The sequence below is a fragment of the Oryzias latipes genome, chromosome 5 (genome assembly GCF_002234675.1).
Source record: "Oryzias latipes chromosome 5, ASM223467v1".
In the NCBI taxonomy this organism is placed as follows: domain Eukaryota; kingdom Metazoa; phylum Chordata; class Actinopteri; order Beloniformes; family Adrianichthyidae; genus Oryzias; species Oryzias latipes.
Window position 1 is genome coordinate 19,343,258 of NC_019863.2, and position 21,946 is coordinate 19,365,203.

The 21,946-nt window shown below is 41.8% G+C and overlaps 1 protein-coding gene across 4 annotated transcripts in view; it reads left to right on the forward strand.

Annotated features, from left to right (window-relative positions):
- LOC101159664 (plexin-B1) overlaps positions 1-21,946 on the forward strand; it is a 64,618-nt gene that overhangs the window by 8,038 nt on the left and 34,634 nt on the right. The window contains exon 1 of one of the 4 annotated variants that reach the window (XM_011475203.3): positions 2,949-3,029. The exons of 2 other annotated variants lie outside the window; for them this stretch is intronic. The gene's annotated coding sequence lies outside the window, so the exon portion shown is untranslated. Of the gene's footprint in view, positions 1-2,948; positions 3,062-21,946 lie in introns of those variants that run through there. One more of the 4 variants, XM_011475202.3, reaches the window with a different exon arrangement.

A 21,946-nucleotide genomic window follows, 5' to 3' on the forward strand; every position in this document is an offset into this window, starting at 1 on the left:
TGAAACAACAACATTCTTATGTTTTTCTCTTCGAAACTGCTTCAAATTCTCCTTTCTACCAAAAGTGAACTGGTTTTAGTTCACGTTTTGGCTCGTTCCTCTTTGGTGCCTAAAATGTCAAGTCATTACATTATCTATTCGTTTGTCTGCACTTTATTGTTATAGAAAAATAAGGATTGTTTCTTTCCAGGTGATTTGGCGTCTCAAAGGCCAAACATACAACATCTTCTGAAGAATGAGATTCTGTGTTTCAACTGTAACTCCGCCTCCAACTGTTGGCCTAACCATCATGAAGGGGTTATTACTCTGGGCCAGCCGGTTGGTGCCTGTTGAGAAGCAGTTTTCAGAGCTACGAGTCCAAGCTTAGGCAGTGATTAGCCAAAGAAGGGATGCTAAGTCAGCCTTCCAGACTAGAACTAGATACAGCTTGGTGGAAAAGGGGCTTAAAAAGTCTACATGTATCTCAACTCAGACATTCAAAAAGCTCATTTCACTACCAAATGTGTGGGTTTCATTAGAACTTAGATTTTTGTGCCCTGGTTGACCATTTTCCCTCCTGATTCAACCCTTGGCACTCCATTCAGTTTCATCCGTCTTCATTCATTCATCCACATTCTCTAGGATCATTTCCATTTTTTCCTTTGTGCGTGAATGAAGCTGGGGTCTCTGGAAGGCCCTCAGGGCTACAGAGAGTGGAGGAGCTTTGGGGCAATGCTCTGCATGAGAAGACGAGATCTCCATTGAAGAATGAGACGCAAACACACACGCAGACCTGCTGTGAAACCGTAAAACTCTTACGCCTCATCCCCAGCTTTAATCCTCTCTTCTGTTTAATGCACATCCAAACCTACTGAGCTCTCATTATGAACTTAAATCGTGGCGGTAGCTGCTTTTTCCTGCTGTGCATCTGATCCTTAGAGCAGCTGAGATGTATGTTATTTACTTTGTTGTTGTTGCAGAAGTAAAATCCAGAAATATATTAGAATGTTCCGAAAAGCAGAACCAGGTAAAGTCGGAGCTTAGCGCTAAATATACTGACAGTAAGTTCCTAAAAGGAGTTCAACTATAAATGTTAATTAGGTAAAAACAGGCCTTTATGCAAAGATCAATCTACTGTCATCATTTAAATGAAAGATTGTAATGTTCCTAACGCAACATAATGATATGAATGAAAGCTGTATCTGCATGGTTTGCTGAACCACTGGTCTTGCAGCCGCCTCTGCAGCCGCCCTGCTGCCATCATTAAACTGGTAGATCTAGCTGTGCAGCTAAACTTCTCAAATTTTAACTAAAAAGGGCCACGCGTGTTTTATCAGGACCAGTCATGAATGTTGCTGTATACATTATTTTAATGCATTGCTAAAGTCCCACTTCAACTACATTTTGATCTTTTGTAAAAGCGTTCATAGTGTTCTTTTAATGAGGGTTATGCCGTTTTTAGCCAAAATCAAAAACCCTGTAATTTATTTTTTTTAAACGAATTTTTTGCTGAGCGGCGGCTTTTTATCAGAAATTCAGCTTTAAGTTGTGGGCCAGACAATTGGCACTGAAGTAAGCCTCCACTGATATTGCATCATCCCTTTTTAGTACGCTCTCTCTACCGGGATCTTACAGCCCCTCACAACCCTAACCTAACATTACAGGTGAAACAAAAATGGCGAGCAATTAAGGAGCTATCCAGCTGTACAGTTGAGCCAGATGCCAGCTAAAACGAGAGGAAAAAAAGACGTACATGGATCTATTTGTCTGCAAGTGGATGCATCAGAATGGAGTGGAGCAGTGAGATTTTGGCCCACTGCATTACAAATGAGAACTTTTTCAAACTGCCTGTTTCAATCTGCTCCAGAATAAAGAAATACTCAGAAAATGCAGCTATATGTTCTTCATTATGAGAAAAATGCGGCGTAATCATTATTAAAAGGCCACTATAAATGTTTTAAAACAGATCAAAAAATTATAATTTTTACTCAGGTCTTCAAATCAATAAAAGGCAAACTTTTAAAACATTAAAAAATGATTGTAATTGGAAAAAAGCTTTGAAAACTTATGTTCTTGGTTTTTTCATTCCCCCCTCAAATGTTGTAAACTGGATTTTAGGACGTTTCTAGGGTTGATGTTTCACTTGTTCCATGAGCGCATACACACTCCTCAGACGTGCCGGACTGTTTTCAGTTTGCATGTTTTTGCATGCACTTGTCTCTAAGGTAGACAGAGGTGGGGGCAGGGTGGGGCTGCCTCCCCCTTCTTTGTGCCCTTTGTTAGGGAGGAGCCAACCAGAGCTTATCACACAAAGGTGGGAGTCTCTGGACGTGCCGGTTGGAGTAGAGGAGGGGGATGTTGAGATTAAAGAGGGCTTTTTTTCCTCTGGAAAACAGCTGGTGCTGATGGCGGAGTGGATCAGCTGAAGGACAGGTGAGTGGGTGTGGCTGGGGTTAGCGCCTTCCATCTGTGAGACTAGATGATGGTCCATCTGATTAAGGTGGTCACCTGGTTCTTCTGATAAGGTATGGCGTCTTAAAGAAGTTCCCTTTGGTGCATGGAGACCTGCAGGTGCTGGAAAGTTGCTATTTTTCCTTGTTTTGGGTTTTTATGCAATACGATGGAAACTGAATGTCCTTCAGGGAGCCTTCACTGCAGTTTCTTGAGTTTCTTGATGGCATGAGAGCCTGTTTTTTTTTTTACTTGTGTGTGCATGCGTGTAGTGAATCCGAAGCATAAAAGCAGCATTTTGAAGCCCGGCCAGTAAACTGTCGCCAAGTGGCAGCCCTGAAAGCTGCTGGGGAAGAATGAATACTCAGTTTCCGTAGAAACGCCCTTTTCTCAGGACAGGTCCCTCTAAATCGACTCACCCCCCCTCAACTCCATTTGAATGCTCTTGGGGAGGGATCTGCTGTGGGAAAGGGGGAGGGTTTCTATGGAAGGCCAAAGACGAATGCAGGACAGGCGTGCTGAAGTTTCCGACTGGCTGCAGGACTGCGATGACGGACCGGCCGTCCTGGGACATCTGAGACCCTCTCACTTCATTTGAGGTGGGAGGAAAGCTAATGCTGCTGGGAAAAAAGTAAAGCTTTCTTTATAAGTGAATATTTTTTAGTTTTGTTGTGGAGTAAAGGTATGTAGAAGTGAAACCGAAGAGGACACAATTGTTGCTTCAAAAATGGTCGGAATCCAAAAAAATACTTTAATGACAGCAGTGTTGATAGTTCATATTTTTCCTGAAAGTTTAATAAAAAGAAATGTTTTTTAATTACCGGTATCTGTCGGTGTTTGTAACAGAAAATGCACAATAACTTTGAGTGCATTGAAACCAGCAATGATAATACTGAACAATGCCAAGAATTTTAGATCTGAGGCAACAATGTGAGGTTAAAGCTGCATGCTAACTTAGCTAAAAGCGCACGAAAGCTGAAAAGAAGCAACACGTGCAAAATAATGTACTAAATATAAGAAAATAGCAGCTATGTTAATCTGGCGGAGTCGACTGAAGGCCACGACAGAATGCTAGCCATTTCTGAGATGCTACATTACTAAACAGGCTAAAATTTCGAAATTAGTTGTGAGATGGCTAAAAAGACAATGTTGTCATTGAAAAGAAAAATGTCTATCTTGAAAAATGCAAAATAAATGCTTGGAGCCAAAACTGAAACGTAAAACTGCTGAGCATTGTTAAAAATGCTGCGTATATTTAAAAACCGAATTGTAAATTACACAAGAAAAAAACAAGAAAGTCCAAAAGACGACTAAAAACCAAAACCGTATTGCTAACTTGCAAGTAAGTTTGGACAAAATAAACCTGAAAACTTAGAACTATAAATTAAATGATAAATACTAAACTAGCTTAAAAACTCTTGCTTGTTAAAAAAAGATGAATAGTTAAAACAGCTTTTTACCTAATTGACAAAGAAAACTGGTAACTAAAAGTTTTTTTTAACTCAGCCTAAATTGTTAAATAGGAGGTTTGAGTGATGACTATAATGACGAAAAGAGAATATTTGCTAAAAAATAAAAACTTTAACAAAAAAGCTCCACTTAAACCCCAAAACTGAAATGGAAAATGATAAATTAGAAAATGTGTAAAAGGGTAAAAAAGGTTCAAAACGGATAAGTCTCACTTATTTCTGAATCTTTTTAGAGTATTTTCTAAGTTTTTTGTAAATGAATGAAGAGATAAAAAAGTGAGATCAAATCTTAAATTGGATTTGATCAAAATACTCTATTAAAATCTGTAAACAGAACCTAATCAAAAATAAGTGTGTTTTAGTAGTTTTAGTGTTTTGGGGATCTCAAAGGGCAGCTGTTACTGAAGATCTGTTTTACTATTTGATTTAAGTTGAACCCTTAAAGTAAAAAAAAGGTTTAAAATAATATTCACAAAACTTAAAAGTTTGAACATTTTGAAAGTAATTGAGATTTTTTTAAGCAAACCACTTCAATGGTAATAATGAAAGTCTGCAGCATTTAAGCCAAGGAATGAGCTTTAGCAGTAAAGGTTGATATTTTTTATTTGGACTTACCATTGGTTTGTTGCTTAGTGTAAAGTGGCTAAAGTCAATCATATGATAATAAAAGACTAAAAAGAGTTTGATCCCAACTGTTTTCATAAACATAGAATCTTTAGAAGCAAAGACAAATGGGAGGTTAGACTGGTAGAAAAATCAGAATTACAGTAAATTACAGATCTTTGCACAAAACTGAAATAGTTGCAGCGGTTTCCCTAAGTCTATCGTGTTTAATTTATTTCACTACTGTTTATTTGTATTTGAAAAGAAAATTCAAAAATGGTTCTCATTCAAATGCAGCCTCTGCAGAGTGAAATAAAACACATACAGAGTAAATGTTAAGTGGAGGCCATCAAGTGTTAGAAAGGATGGGATCAAATTCATTTTTGCTTGTTCAAATTGCACTTGAGTTCACAGGTCTGTTTATTTTTGCTGCTGTGTGTGTGTCATGCTGCAGGTTTGGGTGAGAGTTAGTGACGATGAAGCTGCTGTTTTTGTCAGTGATGCTCCCAACTCTTCTCTGTGACAGAGCTGCCTTCTTTTTCTTTAGCACTTTCATTGTTGGCACGCTTGAAGTTTAAAATCCTGAAACTATGAAGTAAACGACAGCCTAAAATGCAAAGATCTCTTGGAATCCGCCTCTGATCGTAAAGTTTGATCATGACGATTTCTGCAAAATGTGAGCTATAAGGAAAGCCTCAGCTGCAAGTGAACTGACGTGGAACAGCGGATGTTGCTGTAGTCGTGGTGTCTTTAATGTTCAGATGTTCAGGTCCAGTTGGATTATTTCCACTGGTTCAGCCGTTTGTGATCTTTGCTGCTTTCTGAACTGTTGTTTAATGCGTCTCACTAGAATCTGTTCTTGGGCCAAATCAGGTGTTTTGAACAAAAAAAAAATCCCTTTATTCCAGACCTGCTGTGATTGGCTCATGGAAGCACATAAAACGCTTCCATCGCTGAGACTTTGAATTGAAACCAGTCTGTAAAAATTGATCAGTAAATCAGTCAGAATAGTTTTAGAACTTTGTTGTCATGGTTACATTTATAACCAATAAAGCCCAGATGATACTGTGTTTGGGATTAGGGATGGTTGTTATTGCTGATTCTGAATCAATTCAATTCCAATTCACAAAGTCACATTTTACTTATCTTTATTCATTCTTTACATTTCATTCAAAATTGCTGCAGGGCAGCCTAACGCTTCCTGCTGGGGTCAGAGGTCACAGGGTTCTGTAATCCGTGTACAGACCTCTCAGTGAGGTTTTTTGACCTCTGAACTGTGTTAACAGCATTAAAGGTGGTGGAGCTTTCAACACATTTACGTTTTTAAAGTCCTTCCAGGGTCCAAATGGGCCCTGAAAGCTATACTGCTGCACAGTTAATCAGTGTGCAGAACCTCTCTCAAGTTCTGTTTGTTCTGCAGAAACAGAAAATGTTTTTCTGGCTGTGTTTGGACGTGGTTGTGGTGGGGAATCTCACAGAGAATCTGTTTTGTGTACTCAGAATCTGCTGCACGGGTCAGAACCGCTAAACTCACACAGACCCGCAGGTCGTTAACCCGCAGTGACGCAGTCATAAAAAAAAGACTTGAGGTCACCAGAACGGAGAGCAAATGCTCCACCTCTGCACCTTTGAAAGACCTAAACATGAAGCAGGCCTCTGTTCAGACTCCCCCCTCCCCTTCACTGTTGAAAGTTCTGCTCTCCTTCTGCAGTTCCTCTATGGAGAATCAATGATTCATGAGTGGTTGGAGCCATTTCAGAAGTGTCAGACGAGGCTCAGACAGTGAATGAAGTCCAGTCGGGCACCTCGGTGTGCTCACTGCCCCCTCCAGCATAGATTGATGTTCATTATGCTGCAGATCAATCAGGGGCGACACACTAACCCACTATACTCACCCCCGACCTCCGGTCCTGGGGGGCAGACACACTCTGATCGGATCTGTGGCTCATTTCTGTTTCAGAAATTTTACAGTCACCGATGAGTCCATCTGCAAAGACCCACAGCTGCCCTCGCACATGCTGGTCCGATGATCAATGAAACACCTCATTGATCAGAAGCTGATTGATGTTGGATTCACGCTGGTTTGGAAGATTTCCCTGAACTGATTGGTGTTGATGTCATTGTAATGAACGAATGGACTGCAGACCTGCTCTGCTGTCGTCCTGTTCAGTTTAAAAACCAAAGCACTGAAGCTGGGAGGCGTTCCTGCTCAGACATCAGGATGACAGAAGAACTTCTTCTTGGGAAATGAATACCTTGTTTTTAATTGGAGACAAGTCCAGCCACTGGGTGTTTAATCAAGGTCTGAAGCATTTACAGAGATAGTTTTATGAAAGTGACCAACAAATGAGGTTTTTGACAAGGAAAAACTGTGTCAGAGTCACAATCTAAATTAAACCGTGCCTTTTTTATATTGTCAGATAAAAATGAGACCTGCATTTTGGATCATATGGAGGCTTGATTCCGCAGGTTTGCAGTAAAACAAAACCTAATTTGAATAAACTCTGAAGAAAGTAAACAAAGAGGAGGGTCAGATCTTTCCTGTCCTGTGCTCGCATTGCCCATGAAGATCAGAGGCTGAGCCTGGATAACACACAGGTTATACACTTTTCATGGGTTTATCATGTACCAACAAAGGAAAACAGAGCAACTTGTAGATGATAGAACTATGTTAGTAAAGCGCGCTTATGTTTTCCTTTATGGTCTGTCTTAAGCATCATGTTGTTGTCGTTTTGGTTTGGTGGGCTTCACGAAATCAGGAAAACTTGTGATCTGTGATCAGTATTGCGACGACAATAGGACTTGCGATACATTAAAAAAAAGTAAAACAAACAAATACATCATTTCCGCTTCACTACGACAGGTTTGTTTAAATATAAGTCATCATAAATTGTACTCCAATTTGCCCACGTCTACATGGGAGGCAGGCATCTAACATGAAACAGCTCAACAATGTGATTAGTCAAATGCATAAAGGGCTCAGTTTTATTTGTTAAATACTTCAAGTCTGATGGCAATGAATGAATTTATGGTGCAGGCCTAGGCTGCGTGGTTGGTCGATGCATGTACTTAAAGGGCACTCAAGGGGACCAGGATTCTCATGTTTGATTTGCACCAGGGCAGGGCAGCAGACTATCCAAAGCAACAAACTTTGGTGCCAATCAAAGCTGGCATTGTAAAAGTACCTTTTAGCTATAGGTAAACATTTAGTAATCACAGCAGATCCGTTAATGATCCGTTAGATCAGTTAATGAGGGCAATTTTCCACGGCACACTTGACCATCTCCCACGGCACACTAGTGTGCCGCGGCACACTGGTTGAAAAACACTGCTCTAACCTGGCATGGTTAGGAAAATTTTTCCAAGAACACATAATGAAGCCATCCCATCAGCCAAATAATAAGCAAATTTTGGTCTTAGATGTACTCTGGTAGGAGCTTTCCGGTCTAAGTGTAACCTCAGTCATTAAAAAATCTTACTGAGACCTTACTGAAACAAGAAGACACCAGGTGTTTGTCTGAAACATTTCCTTTTTTCATCTGCGCTTACGAGTGCTTTGGGGAAAAACCTGAAAGTTTATGCACACAGAAAGGATCAGTGATGAGACTTCAAAGATGCTGGAGGACAACAGGTGTGAAGCTTTGAGCCACGCATGGCCCACCATAGTCCTTCATGAAGCCTTTTTGCAGGTTTGGACAGGTTGAGAATGTCAGAAGATGGGATGCTCTTCTTGTTTGTCTGGCTCTTGTCTTAAACTTGTCTTTTGTTGTTTTTAAACGGAGTCACCTTAGCTGAACTGCAGTGCCTCGTGGACTTGGACTTGCAGCACATCGGCTTCACATTCCTCCTCGGCGAGCTGCTATTTAAAACTGCTGCTGCCCCCTCCATGCCAGACCTCAAACCCTTGTTTTCATACCTCCCTGCCCTGCAATACCCCTCCTGCTTTGTGGTCTTTCTGTTTTTCCTCTAGCTGACCTTGGTTACATAAATGAACGTCTGATCCTCCTTCCTCGCTGCTGTTGGTTTTTGTTCTCCTAATCCTTCCCTCCTGGATCCTGTGAGGGATCTGTAGGCAGTGGGCTGTTCCCATGCTGGGGCAGCTGGGGAAGAGCTGACCGTCAGCACTGGAGTAGTACTTGCTGCTGTCGGTGGGTCAACTGTTCACACGTTCTCTGGCAGTTTTCCAGCTGCATGCACTTAAACCTAAAAATTGGAAACTTTAACAAAAAAAAAAGTAAAAGTGAAAGAATATTTTCATCCTCTCAATTTTATTTGTGAATTTATTAATATGGGTTTGATCAGGCTAACGTAACTAAGAGCTTAACGACAGCTGAAAGGTTGTTCTGTTTTCCTTTGAGAAATGTTCCTCCGTCATTCTGGAGATGAAGACAGAGATAATACCGTGTTTTCCTTTTTCTTTTGTTTGGTATCACAGCATGAAGCAGCTGGCGGATAAAAACCTTGCAGAGTCCACCTCTGTCTTTCTGCCTCACACAGACAAGGTGACTTTCGGGGCGTCTGGGACTCCGCCTGCAAACACAGCTATATAATCAAATCATGTCATTTAGTCGCCCTCTGTTTTTATGACGGCAGTTTGTTCTTCTCATGCTCTGAAGTCAGAAAAAGACAAGAGAGCCATGAAGGGGAAGAGCTCTGCTGCCCGTGTCCTTGTTCCTTTGAAGACTCCTGCATCGTCTGTGCTTTATCAGACTCCACGCAGAATCTCAATCACAACCCCTCTGCTTCCTCGACTTTCATCGTCCTTCGAGGTTTTGTTACGGTCCAGCTCTGATGTGGGTCTGAAAGCAGCTCTTTTTTTGTCACACTTTGATGATTCATGGTGGGTTGTTGACCATTAAGCCTCCAGTTCTCCAAGAGATGTTTTGGACCCATAACTTTTTATAGTGCCATTTTTCCTCTTGTTGGTCATACATGTGTGCTCCTTATTACCAGTTCTTTTGTCTTCAGGTGCTGTTCTACAGATCTGTAACCCTTGTGCTATCCTAGGCACTTTAACATTGGGAGTTGGGTCATCTAGACCCACTAGACAGTGCGCTGAACCATTTTCCTTCAATGATTTGTGATCTTCACTGGTGTCCATGGATTACATGAAATCTTTCCACCTTTGTCATGGTAGGGAGAACACGTCAATGGAAGGGTGGGGTCATCTAAGATAGCACAAAGGTTAAACGTGCTGCAACCTCTGATCAAGAACCAACAGTGCTAAATTCAGAAAAATTCCTACTGCTTTTATCTCAAATCAGTAAAAACAACTAGTAACAACTTTTTTGAAAGAGCAGGTGATCTGATTTTAACTCATTCATGAAATAACTTATTTGCACCGTGTAATCCAGGACACCACTTTATATTTTTTTAAGGGCTGCACGATAAGAGGAAAACTTGCGATATGTGAAATTGGTGATTAATATTGCGATAACGATATAATTTGCGGTATATAAACAAAGGGCAAAACAACCAAAAACATCATTCCCATTCCATTGTTACAATTTAAAAATTATACTCCAAATGTCGGCGAACATCTAACATAACAGGGCTCCATCTGATTGGTCATCAACGTGAAGGGGTCCATCTGATTGGTAAAATGCATAAAGGGATTTATTTGTTGCCATATAAGTTGCCATTAGATTGTTTAAGCACATTTAAGGTAACCATTTATTGCAATTTTCGCTGTCTTTTGTGACATGCATATTGCACAGTGATAATGATAAATTTGCGGTATATTGTGCAGGCCTAATTTTTTTAATACTAAATAAATTCAGGCATGACTGGGTTACCTTTGTCCAATATCAATGTCTCTTGTGCTAATTAAGGTAGCAAAAAAAAACTGTGATATTTTTGCTTCTGATCATACTTTGATTCTTCTGGTTCACTGGAAGCGTTCCAGATCAAAGTAGAATCTCAGGCTCAGGTTCTTTAGCCATGCTTTGATTAAAGTAGGTTTACGGGAGGTGCGTGGGCTGTCAAGGTTGCATATCCTGGAAGAAAATCTGTTTTTTTCTTTTTTGGAGGAGGAGGAAAAAGAAGGTCTGAGGATGTTCCTAAGGAAAAGTTCCCACATCTCTGCAGTAAAGTGGAAAACTTCAAGTCCATGTGAGTGTTTAATCAGATAAAAGAATGGCCAGCTTCAAAGGCACCTGCTAAAACCTGGCAGTAGTTTTGCAGATGTGGAGGCTCAGAGGTTCAGGTAACTGTGGTTTGGGAAAGAGCAGCTACACCTCAGAGGAGCAAGTCAGAGCAAAGCAAACAGGGTTTTTTGATGCTTTTCAGCTCATCAAAGGTGTAGTTGCTTTGATTGGTTAAAGGTGGAGATTTCTGTGTCTTAACTGTTTCCATGTAAAATAATTTAGCTCATTTTAGCCCACAGTCCTGTGGGAAAGGGTACAAAGTATTAAATACTCAAGTTTTTACTGTTTCCATTTACCTGTAATTCAGATTTATTTAAGGGTTTCCACATATTAACATCTGAATATTTTAGCAATATATCAGGTACTGAAGTGGCATCACATTTGTGTAAACTTTATTTTCATCATTTCTTTTGTAGTTCAGTAAAGACTGCGATTAAAACCTTTTCGGATGATGGAGGAGATAAACTGAGAAAATTACGCTGAAAATTGCATTGCTGAGTATTTCTTTATTCAAATCGTGAATTAGGAACAGAAAAAAAAATGCTGCTTGAAAACAAAAAACAACCCAACTTTTGTGTGGCGTAGAAAATATACAGGGTGTACCATAAGCTCTCAGCAACTGGGAGGGGCAGGCGGCGTAGGGTTGCTCCGTGCCAACGGTCCCGCCCACAACTCTGAGACAAATTTCTAATGAACTATTGCTGCTCTGCAGAAATTATGCCCTAGAAAATGACAGGTGTTTGGGATTCTGGCTAAAAAACAGCGTAATCATAGTTAAAAGACAAAAGGAACGTGCGTGTTCTGTTGTGTGGATGTGTTGGATTTAGTTAAACTTTGAAAGTTCTAGTTCTACCTGAAGTTTCTGGATGAAGAGCGTAGCTCTCTGATAAGAAGCTCTTTGAGGAGTCACCCCGCTGCTGGAACCATAATGGGACTCACGGGGGCTGGGAGAAGCCTATTGTGTTCTGGGGGAGGGGATATGTATGTGTGTGGTGGGGTTACCACAACTTCAACTACCCTTCTCAAACACAACTTGGTCTTTATCACTAGCTGCGTTTACATGGACAAAAGTAATCGGAAAGAACGCCTGATCGGGAGGAAAAATGCTTCGTGTAAACACGCAGTTCGGAATAGTCTGCCCTGATCGGACTCTTTCAGATCAAAATTTCATGTAAACGGTTCATTCCGATCGTGTGTCAATACTGCTCTGGTTTAACGTCATGCATAGACGATGTTTCGCTCCAGAGAAAGCTTTGGAGCTCAAACAGGACCGACCAGCTGCTCTGCGGTCGCCCGGTGCGAAGCGCCGCCCCGTCCACGCCCCGCCCTCCCCCCGCCGGTTCTTCGCCTCTCCCCTCTCTTACACCCCTCACGAGGGGGCTGCGGGAAGGAGCGTTTTGTGCCCCGTGACGTCTGGACCCTGTGCGATCCTGGCTTGGGTGCCGGTGGACCGAAAGAATTGTGTCTCTGAGCAGAGCAGCTGGATTAATAACTTTGTTTTTGAGTGGAGGATGCTTTGTTACGTGTGCGTTTTGTTGTTTAGTTATGTGTGGGAGACTTCGGACTGCAATCCGTCCCGCCGCTCTGGGTTAGGGGCTGCCGGACGCAGGAGATCCGTGTGTCTGAGCAGAGCTCGGACTTCCAGCTCACACAGCGGCTTTGGAGTGTGAGCTTTTCAAAGCAGAAATGTTGCTCAATCCTTAGAAACTGTTCAAACAATCACATGGATTTGTGCTTCCAGTCGTGTCCCGACTAAATAAAGGCTGCTGTTATTCCTACATATTAACGTGCAGCCAAGATACAGATTGCAGCATTTCCTGCATGGGTTTTGTGTTCATCAAACAAGGCTAATGTTGTTAACACGTGTTAGCCCACTCCTAACCCTGGCTTCTTCCAGCTCCGTTCCTCCACAGAAAAAGCACTGACCACACGGATTAAAAATAACATGATGAGCGAACAGGCGCTTCATAATATTCATAAAATTAATAAAAGCACGTTTAGGAGATCATTTCGTATATTGCCGAGCTGCTGCATTAATGTATGTGGCATCTCAGTTTGTTTACAATGGGACTCATTTCCTCTTCCGGTATTTTCAACACTACAGCGCGTGCCCAAATGATTTATTCGGACCCATAGTGTGACCATGAGAACGTTTGTTCTAATCGGAAAAAGTTTTTCTGATCCCATGTACACGGTTGAATTCTAATCCATGACCATTGATCCAATCAAGATATTTTGCGCATGTAACCGTGGCTAGTGAGGGTTTCACATTGATATAAAGTTCCCTGACACCATTTTCACCCCTCCCTATCAGCCAATGCATCTCAATGCATCACCCTGAAACCTCCTTCTCCCACCCCACCCCCAAACAGACCACAGCTCTGTGAGCTGAAGTTCTAATGATGGTGGCGGTCCTCACAGCTACATGAAGATGTGTTCATCACCCTCCCCGTTTCCCAGCCGTTCCTTTTATGCTATTGAAGAGAGTTGGGGGGAGGAAGCCACACACACACACACACACACACACACACAGAATGAGAGCACTGATGCGTCTTGATTGCTCCAGAAAACTTGTTGCTCCAACGCTGCTTTCTATTATCCCCTGAATACTGTAGAAGAGTGTTCGAGCTGCTGAATCACGCATTTTGCCGTCTGACGTCATGTGAAAAGATGAGGCTGACTGTCTGTGGTTAAGTGGTTACATGTGGCTGTCTGTTTTCCCAATTGTTAAGGTTTTTGTTTTTACTTCAGGAGCACAGGGTAGGAATTTATTAGCTATAATGATTAATGGTATTCCCTTAGGCAGGTTTGAAAATATTGAAATTTTGGCAAAAATATTGAATTCCCCTAATATTGTTTTTATCTCTCAGCAGTAGAGAAATCTTACACCGTGATTGTTCTAAAGAAATAGTAAATTTGTGGCACTAAGGAGCCTGTCATCTGCATATTTATTTGTTTGTTTATAATTGCATGTTATTTATTATATCACATGTTCTGGGAAACCACAGTTGGGATATTTTATATAATTACAACTGAATACTCACAGGATTTCTATTGTATATAATCTCTGGGCTCTGTGGATCTCCAAATTCATGAACCAATCTGATATCATGACTTTGTGGAAGGGAAAAAACAAACAAAAAAATAAACCTCTACAAATTTTAGTAACTGATGCTGGTTGTCCTTTGATTCCTACTGTGTTCAGGAAAAGCAGCCTCGTTTTGACTTTGTGACTTTGCCATGACATTTAACAACACCCTTGTGTCTAATTTATTTTTGTCACTTAGTTTTGTTTTAGTTTGTTGAAAGAAATCAGTTAATAACTTGGTGCCCCCCCCCCTGCTGTTAGTTAATTTGACCTAATTTAATTTGGGGGAGCAGATTAACTAGGATGAAGTGCAGATAGAAAATTTGACTTGAGTCATCACAGATGACAGTTATGACTAATATGATGACTACACAAAGCTCTTTAAAAGGTTTAAAGCCTATTGGACCATGAGGCTTTGTTTCACCAACTCCATCCATCTTCTGAACTTCTTTATTCTCATTCAGGGTGATGTGGATGTTTATGCACACAATGGACACGTTGCCAGTCCCATCAAAGGCCTACAGAGACATACTGGCATTCACACCTAATTTAGAGTCCTTGTTTGATCTACCGTATAAAGCATATTTATGGACAGTGGGAAGAAGCTAGAGTTCCTGGAGAGAGCCCACAAATGCACAAGGAGAACATGCAAACTCTACACAAAAGGTCCCAGATGAGATTTGATCAGCCTTCTTGCTGTGAGGCACAAGTGCTAACCACTACACCACTGGGCAGCTCAATCCACCAACTGAGACTTCAAATCTGTGAGGGTGGCCCAAACCGCACTGGAAACTTGGACCTCAGGGTGGTCCACTGTTGTACGCCTGTCTGTTTTAGATGATTTTGAGCTTTGGGCAGAGCCTGTGTCCGTTCTCTCTCATGCATCCTCCATCAGAGGCTCAGTCTGCACTTTCCTCCCCTGGAGTTTTGCAGACAGATCTGCGGCTTTCTGAGGGTACGATTACAAAAACTGGATGTAGTTAACAGAGAAGTTTGGAGTTCTTTCCCTTCAGTGTGACTGTTTGTTTGCCAGTTTGTCAGCTCTAGAACGGCTTTACTGGGCATACAGTACATTAAGAACTAAAAGGCATGTTTGTACAGTACTAACTGGATGAATAATCTCTGACTCACCATTGTTCTGAACCTGGGCAACTGGACGGAACAAAGTAAGAGATTTGTTGAGTTTATTCATGGGCCAATCCACCTGCCAATCAATAAACATGCCCCTGATGATGCTCAAATTTAAGGTCTAAAAAAATCCAAACACAATTTTTCATTTGTCTCCTATTCACACACTTACAGAATGACATTGAAAATAAAGCGATAACCACAAAAAAGTACCAAAGGTAATTTGGGTTTAAACTTTGACTTTTTCACATGGCAGCTTATAAGAAATTGGTCCCTTCTGAAACCTGCCTCCAGTGGTCATTTAAAGAACTGCAACACTAATTCTGATACTTCTGGGTTGGCTTTAATATTGGGAAAGGAATATGGAAACTTTATTCCAGAGGGAAGGTGTCCAATGTCCGTACTGGCCAACCCAACTACTTGTCAATGTAATTTCCTGCCTGAAATCTATTGGAAGACCCCCTACCCCCCATGTAACTGACTATCTCAACAGGGGATAGCATTCGTCTACTTACAGAGTTTTAAAATACAAACCTTAAAAGTTAAGTTTGGTTTCCTTGAAGGAATGGCTTACTCTGACATGAATGAGATGAAAAGACTTTTATAGTTCAATGCCTTAGAAATGTCTGCTGCTCTTCCTGAATATTTCTCCTTTTCTAATCTCTGCTAAACAACAAACATTTATCCTCTTAGTTGTGTTTACGTGCATTTAAGTAACATGAGAAATCAGCTTACAAGTAACCACTTCCACGTTCTCACGTGTTTATTGTGATTCCTCCGTTGTGCTGGTGTAATCTTGAAGAAATCTGATTTCCCTGTGGAAAGCTAAATAGGAATTAGGAATAAGGACCCTAACTCCAGCTTGGTTACACAAGCCTGGTTTTCCGGTTTAGAAGGAACTTTAAGAAAGCGGCTACCTGAGAAAATCAGTGTAACATAGTTATTTAAGCACATGTAAACACACCCAGTAATTAAGGTGCGCATGAATCCCTGTTATTATGTTTCTGTGATAATGTCAGGTGTCGTTACTCTCAGCTGTTTTTGCCTCGACTGTCCAGCTCTGATCCCACAATGACTACATTCTTAAATAAATGTTAAAGTCCTGGAGCCTCAGCACTGAAGCTCCGATGCCTCAGGTTTTTACCTCTAAACGTAGAGTCCAGCTCTTCTCACCCTGATGTTTTATGAAGAAACGTGATGGAAAAGCTGCTTTCTCCACCCAGAGCACAAAGCAGCTTTTTATTCAGCGCTGCTGTTTTCCACACACGGCTCAGAGATGAGCAGCACTAACATTTACCCTGCGCTGGCTCTGCCCGCCTCCTGTTATTGGCGGGGAAGCCACAGAAAGGAACCTTTATTTGTGCGTGTGTGCTGGCATGACCCAGCCCTCCACAAGAATATGCTTTGGCTGTTCCACCAAATCTCCTCTTCTACTACTACAGCAGCAGCAGAGCTGGTTTTTTGCCTCGGTTGGAACAGCTGATGGCTTCTCAGAAATAGTTATAAGTTATGACGGAAAGAGGATTATGAAGGTCTGCTGCGGCATGGATACAGACTGTGCTGCTTTAACCCTCGAGGGCTAGATAATCCTGATTTGTTGCGCTACTGTTGTTGTTTACAAACAATCAGCAAGTTTACCGTCGTTGAGATGTCAAAGTCCTCTACAGGCAGTTGGGCTGATGCATTCATGGTCATTGTGGCTGTAGAATCTAACCAGAACTTTATTTGAGACTTTTCTGCAAACATGTTTATATCTGCAGACACCAATTTAGCAGTTTTAGGACCCACCATTTCTGATGATAAAGAATCGATCATTCAAATATTTTTCCTCTTCAGTTGTTTGCCTGACTTGACTCCGCCTCCTCAGAAGGACTTGAAGTAGTATTATTGACTGTATGTGAGAATTGGACTGGATGACCCCTCACCCCTCGTGTTGGAAATAGGAAGTACGTTATTCAAGTCATAAATTAACCAATCAGTTGCCTCAATAACAGCATCACGTCAAACTTTTAAAACGCTTGATTGACAGATTCTCCCGAGCCCACTTTCAAGTGGTAGGGGTGTGGACTTCCAACTACCTCCTTCCTGATGGGTGAGAATGGTTGCCATAGAAATGTTGACTCAGACCAATTCTGACCAACAACTGCTAATTGACGTCGTCTGGCTCTGTATTGCGAAAAAATAGCGACTGAATTGACTTCCTTTTGTCCGTTCAGTTTGTATGGGTCCAGTTCTCATATACAGTCAGTGAGTTGTATGCATGATGAGGACAAATGGGTTTGTGGCCCTGGAGTGACAACTTTTTTCAAGGGTTGTTAAGATGTTGTGGGTCATGAAGGGACCCCCCACCACCACCACCAAAAACACGGCACCCCTTTTTAACCACTTTTTAAAGAGCACCCTGGATAATGAGTACAGACCAAGCACACATGATCTAAGCCAGCTTTATGCACACAAAGAACAATGAATATGTAGGTAGAAAATGGCAGCTTTAAACTCACAAAGAACATTTCTCACTTGAAAACCAAATACTGTGTCAAGATAAAGAGCCAAAATGTACTAAAACCCAGTTCTGGTTTCTGCCTTTGTTAATCATATTTCATTCGTTGAGAAGCAACTGTTCAGGAGTTCCTGGAGGATCAGAGAAAGTTCTGTCATTCAGATGACTGAATCTTGTTTTAACTCGTGTTTTCTGGTTTAACCCCTGCAGGAGCATCTTCCTCTCACAGTTTGTGTTCCCGTGTGTGCTTATTTTTCTCGAGGCCTCGTCGTGTCTGCCCCATCTGCTTTCAGCTCTGGTCCTGCTGAGAGTTAAACAGTCTGGAAACCTGTTAATTCTTCACTGCAGAGTTAAACTTTGACCAAAGATGAGGGCTTCAGGATGTCTCGTGTATTTTTAAAGTCTTAAATTTTCCAACCAGGTAGAGTAATTGGTCATGAAGCTTTTGTCTGCAGATCTGCAACTTACTCTTTATGAACCGTCTGACTTTACTTTTCATTTCTCTTTTTTTCTTGCCCTTAAAACCATAAAGATCAACTAAACGTCTTTATCCAAACTAAATTTCTTGTATCGTCGGACGCTGTTACAGGAAAATGTTTCAGCATTAAGCAAGGTTTTTGTCCAATAGGTCCCTAACAGCTCCTGGGGTTTTAGCAGAAAACATTTATTCTTTCTTTTTCTGCAACGTTACACTGTTTCAAGCTCCAGAAGCTGAGTTGTTGGAAAGGAGAGGTCTGTCTGTAGCTGTGAGGTTGCTGCTCTTTAATCTACAGCAGTTAAAACCTATAGTTTGTTTCATGTGAATCAAATTTTATCTTGTCAAATGAGGTGAACTCAAACCCGTTTCTGGTTCATCATTCTATTAGGACTAGTTTTCCGTGAGCTGCTGTTTGTGAAAGACTTATTGAAACCTTTTAACATCAAACTTTGGTTCAGTGTTTTTATTCATTGTGATTTTAAGACAGCTGTAGTCTTTTCAGAGCAAGACTATGATGGCAGGAAACGCCCTCGCTTGACCAAAGCCACAGACTTCTCAGAAGGGAACCAGCAGATCCAAGCTGGGCTCATAAAGTTACCATACTTCCTTCGCATCTACAGCTAGAAGCAGCAGTCCTCTGACCTCTGAGACATTTCCAGAACACTGACCCACTGTGAACGGGATCAGGGACTCATCGGGAATTTACTGTCCTAATTTTCTGGAACACTGTTGTCTGGAAAGGAATGCAATAGACCGAATCCTCGCTTTTGTCTTTACTTTCCTTGACTTTACTCGGCTTCATCCGCCGGTCAGGAATCTGTGCTTGCAGAAGGCCGGCAGTGGTTGAAAGTTTCTCTATAAATAACTTCTTGTCAGGAAGCCAACAGGGCTTATCCAGCTCCAGTAGGCAAACTAATGAAATGACTAAAGGGTTGCACAGTTTCACAGTCAGTTGTGCTGCTACACATGACCGAGAAAATAAGAAAAAATCTGAGAGTGAAGCCCAGACATGTGCAGAAAGAAACAAGAGCATAACCTGAGGTGTGGGAGTGAGCTTCAGGTGGGTTGGGATATGTGATAACTGTGAGACTCATAAAACCACCATCATATTCTGGACATGGTTCTGTTTGAACCACAATGTCAGTCATCTTACTCTTTAATGGTCTCTCAGGCTGCTTTCTTTCTGGGACTGGAATAGGTGGGAATGGGGATGAATGTCCTCCCATTAATCTGGTTCGGTTTGCTTTCACTCACGGTGCTCAGGACAGAACCAAAGGCTGAAGCAGACTTTAGCGCTTGGAAATCCCCCAATTCCAACAGCTGCTCATTTTGGGATGCCATTGTCCAAAACGAGCTCTGACTGTGGCAGGGAGAAAAGAACAAAGAAAAGACCAGGCTGGTACCATTATTGACTGTTAGGCCGAATCCAAATTCTTCCCCCACCCCTACAGCTTCTCCCTACCCCTACATTCATCCCTCCAAACGGAAAGTTATGGAAAAAAGCGTCTTCCAATTTGGAGGTGACTCCCACTCGATGGCGTCATCAATAGCCGCCGGTCATTAACATTAGCGAGTAGCTGCCAGGGCTCGGAAAATGCACAACAACATTAGTTTTATAACTTTTAAAAGTCATGCTAAAATGAAAAGTTATTACCAACATTTAAATGTGAACTTCTGTGCTTCAGAGCACACCCACATGAAGAAATGCGTTTCTCCTCCACGGCACAACGCAATGCGGATTTCCCCTAAAAAAAAAAATAGAAAAAACTATTTTGTACACCCCTACCCCTACAAATGCTGAAGGGTTAGGGGAAGAATTCGGATTCTTCCTTATATATTAAAAAGAGCTGTAAATAATAATAATGGATTGGATTTATTTGCGCTTCTCAAGTCACTCAAAGCGCTTACAGTGTGTCCATTATTCATTCACTCCTCATTCATTCTTGGTGATGGTAACTACTGTTGGAGCCACAGCTGCCCTGGGGCAGACTGACAGAGGCGTGGCTGCCAGTTTGAGCCTACGGCCCCTCTGACCATCACCGGGATCATTCATACACATCCACACACCAGTGGATCCTCACTGGAGGCAGGGAGGGTGAAGTGTCTTGCCCAAGAACACAAGGACAGTTGGCTGGTGGAAGTTGGGATCGAACCGCCGACCCTTTGATCATTGGACGACCCGCTCAACCGCCTGAGCCACTGCCGCCCACAAGATACATAGTCGAAATAAAATAAACTACATTGAATTAACAACTGACAGCTTTTAACAGCTTTTAGAAAAAATCTTTTAGAAAAGATTGACTGGAGTGGGTCTTAAAACAAAAAGGTGTCCCAGAAGTTTTAATATCCACCTACAGGGGGCGCACCGTCCTGAAGAAACACAGAGAAGCTCACAGATTCCTGTGTAAAGCATTAGTACGTTCTGGCACAAGTGTTGCAGCTGTGGGTGTGTGGTTCCTTACCCAGGTAAATCATACATACATCCCATTTACCATTAAACATGTTTGCTTTCATGACTACTCCTGCCAGCAACCTGTTCATAGTGTACCCTGCTTTCATCCTGATGTATTCACCTAGCACGGGACTAAGAGGAAATAGGAGGTGGATGGATGATTCCAGCTTCTTTAGAGTCACACTATGGACTGCTGTTTTCTCGTAATGTAGTGATCTCATGTTCTTTCCTCCTCTTGGTTCTCTTCCTCTTTGATCTGTGGAAAGTCTGTTTGTAAACCACATCAGACTTCATCTGCAAGTGAAGGAAGATCCCTGTTTTTTAAGAGAAATGGAATTCTCTTGTCTTTTCCAAACCATAGTTCATAAAAGGATTATGAGAGGACAAAAACTCTGGATAGAACTTCAGGGTTCAAGTCTCTGCTCGCGGTCCCCTGTGTCGGAAAACTTATCGAGTGGATGTTAATCCAGGTGGACATGGCGTATTTTCACTTTCCTGCATTCCTGAATGGGTTTTGTTCACTGGAAAACCAGGTGGACCCCCATGAGATCATGAGTTTTTGGAAAAAGAGGCACCAGATTTACACATGAAGATTTAATCAGTCAATCAGCCAACAAAAACAAACACAGCGGTTTGATTGAAGATCCTGCAACAGCTGGCAGGAAGAATTTGTGAAAATGTTAAGTTTGTGCTTGAATGGGATCAGTCTCCATTGAAGGTCCAAACACCTAGAGGGCGTGTTCTGGTTGCCATTGTTAATCACCTTTCTTTTTACCACGCTTCCTCTTGTGTTTCATCAGCCACGATGAAAGACGCCACATACAGAACAGCGCGTCTTTCGTGTGTTCCTGGGTTTAGAGTGACCCTGAGAATCTGCGGTGAATGTTTGAGCCGCCCTCCGTTATGAGGTGGTGCTGATGGTTTCCACCGCTCCTGTCGGACAGCAGGGACGGCAGAAGCTGCAGCAGGATGCTGATGTTTGTGTAAATGAAGAGAGCGCTTCAGTTTCCAGAGCGCTACATGAACACTGTTTGTTGATGTGAAGCCGATGAATGATTACAGATGTCTGTGTTTGTTCAAGACTGCCCCCTATCCTGCTGTGTGTCTGTGTGTGTCTGCTGCCAATTTAGAGATTTTTTTTATTTTTGTGTAAACATGACTACTTCTCATCATAGTTGTGTGTTTTCTTTCATTCATGTAACTAATTAGAAACCCGTTTCATTTCTCCTCCTCCTTGTTCTGGCAAATGAGTGGCTGCTGAATGAGCTATTATGTGTAGGCACTGTAATTAAGGCCTGCTTCATCCTCCTCTTCCTCACTCCCTCTTTCTTTCCGGTTTATTTTCATTGGTCACATTCCATCAGAGCACAGATGAGACCTGCCAGCACTTGTTGCTGTCGCTTTCCCTCCTTTTCCGACTCCCTCCCCCCGTGTTCGGTCTGTTCTTCCACATAGATATGTTTTCCTCTCTGGAATCTGGAGCTACTGAATTGAAGATTAACTGAATTAAAAAGAAAGAGTGGACTCAGTGAAGTGGATAAATGCTCTTTGGAATGCTGTTGTATGTCTGGTTTAGCACTAAAGGATAACAGTCTTAAAATATCTCAAATGACATGGGCACAGCAATGAAAAAAACCCATATCCTTCTGTTT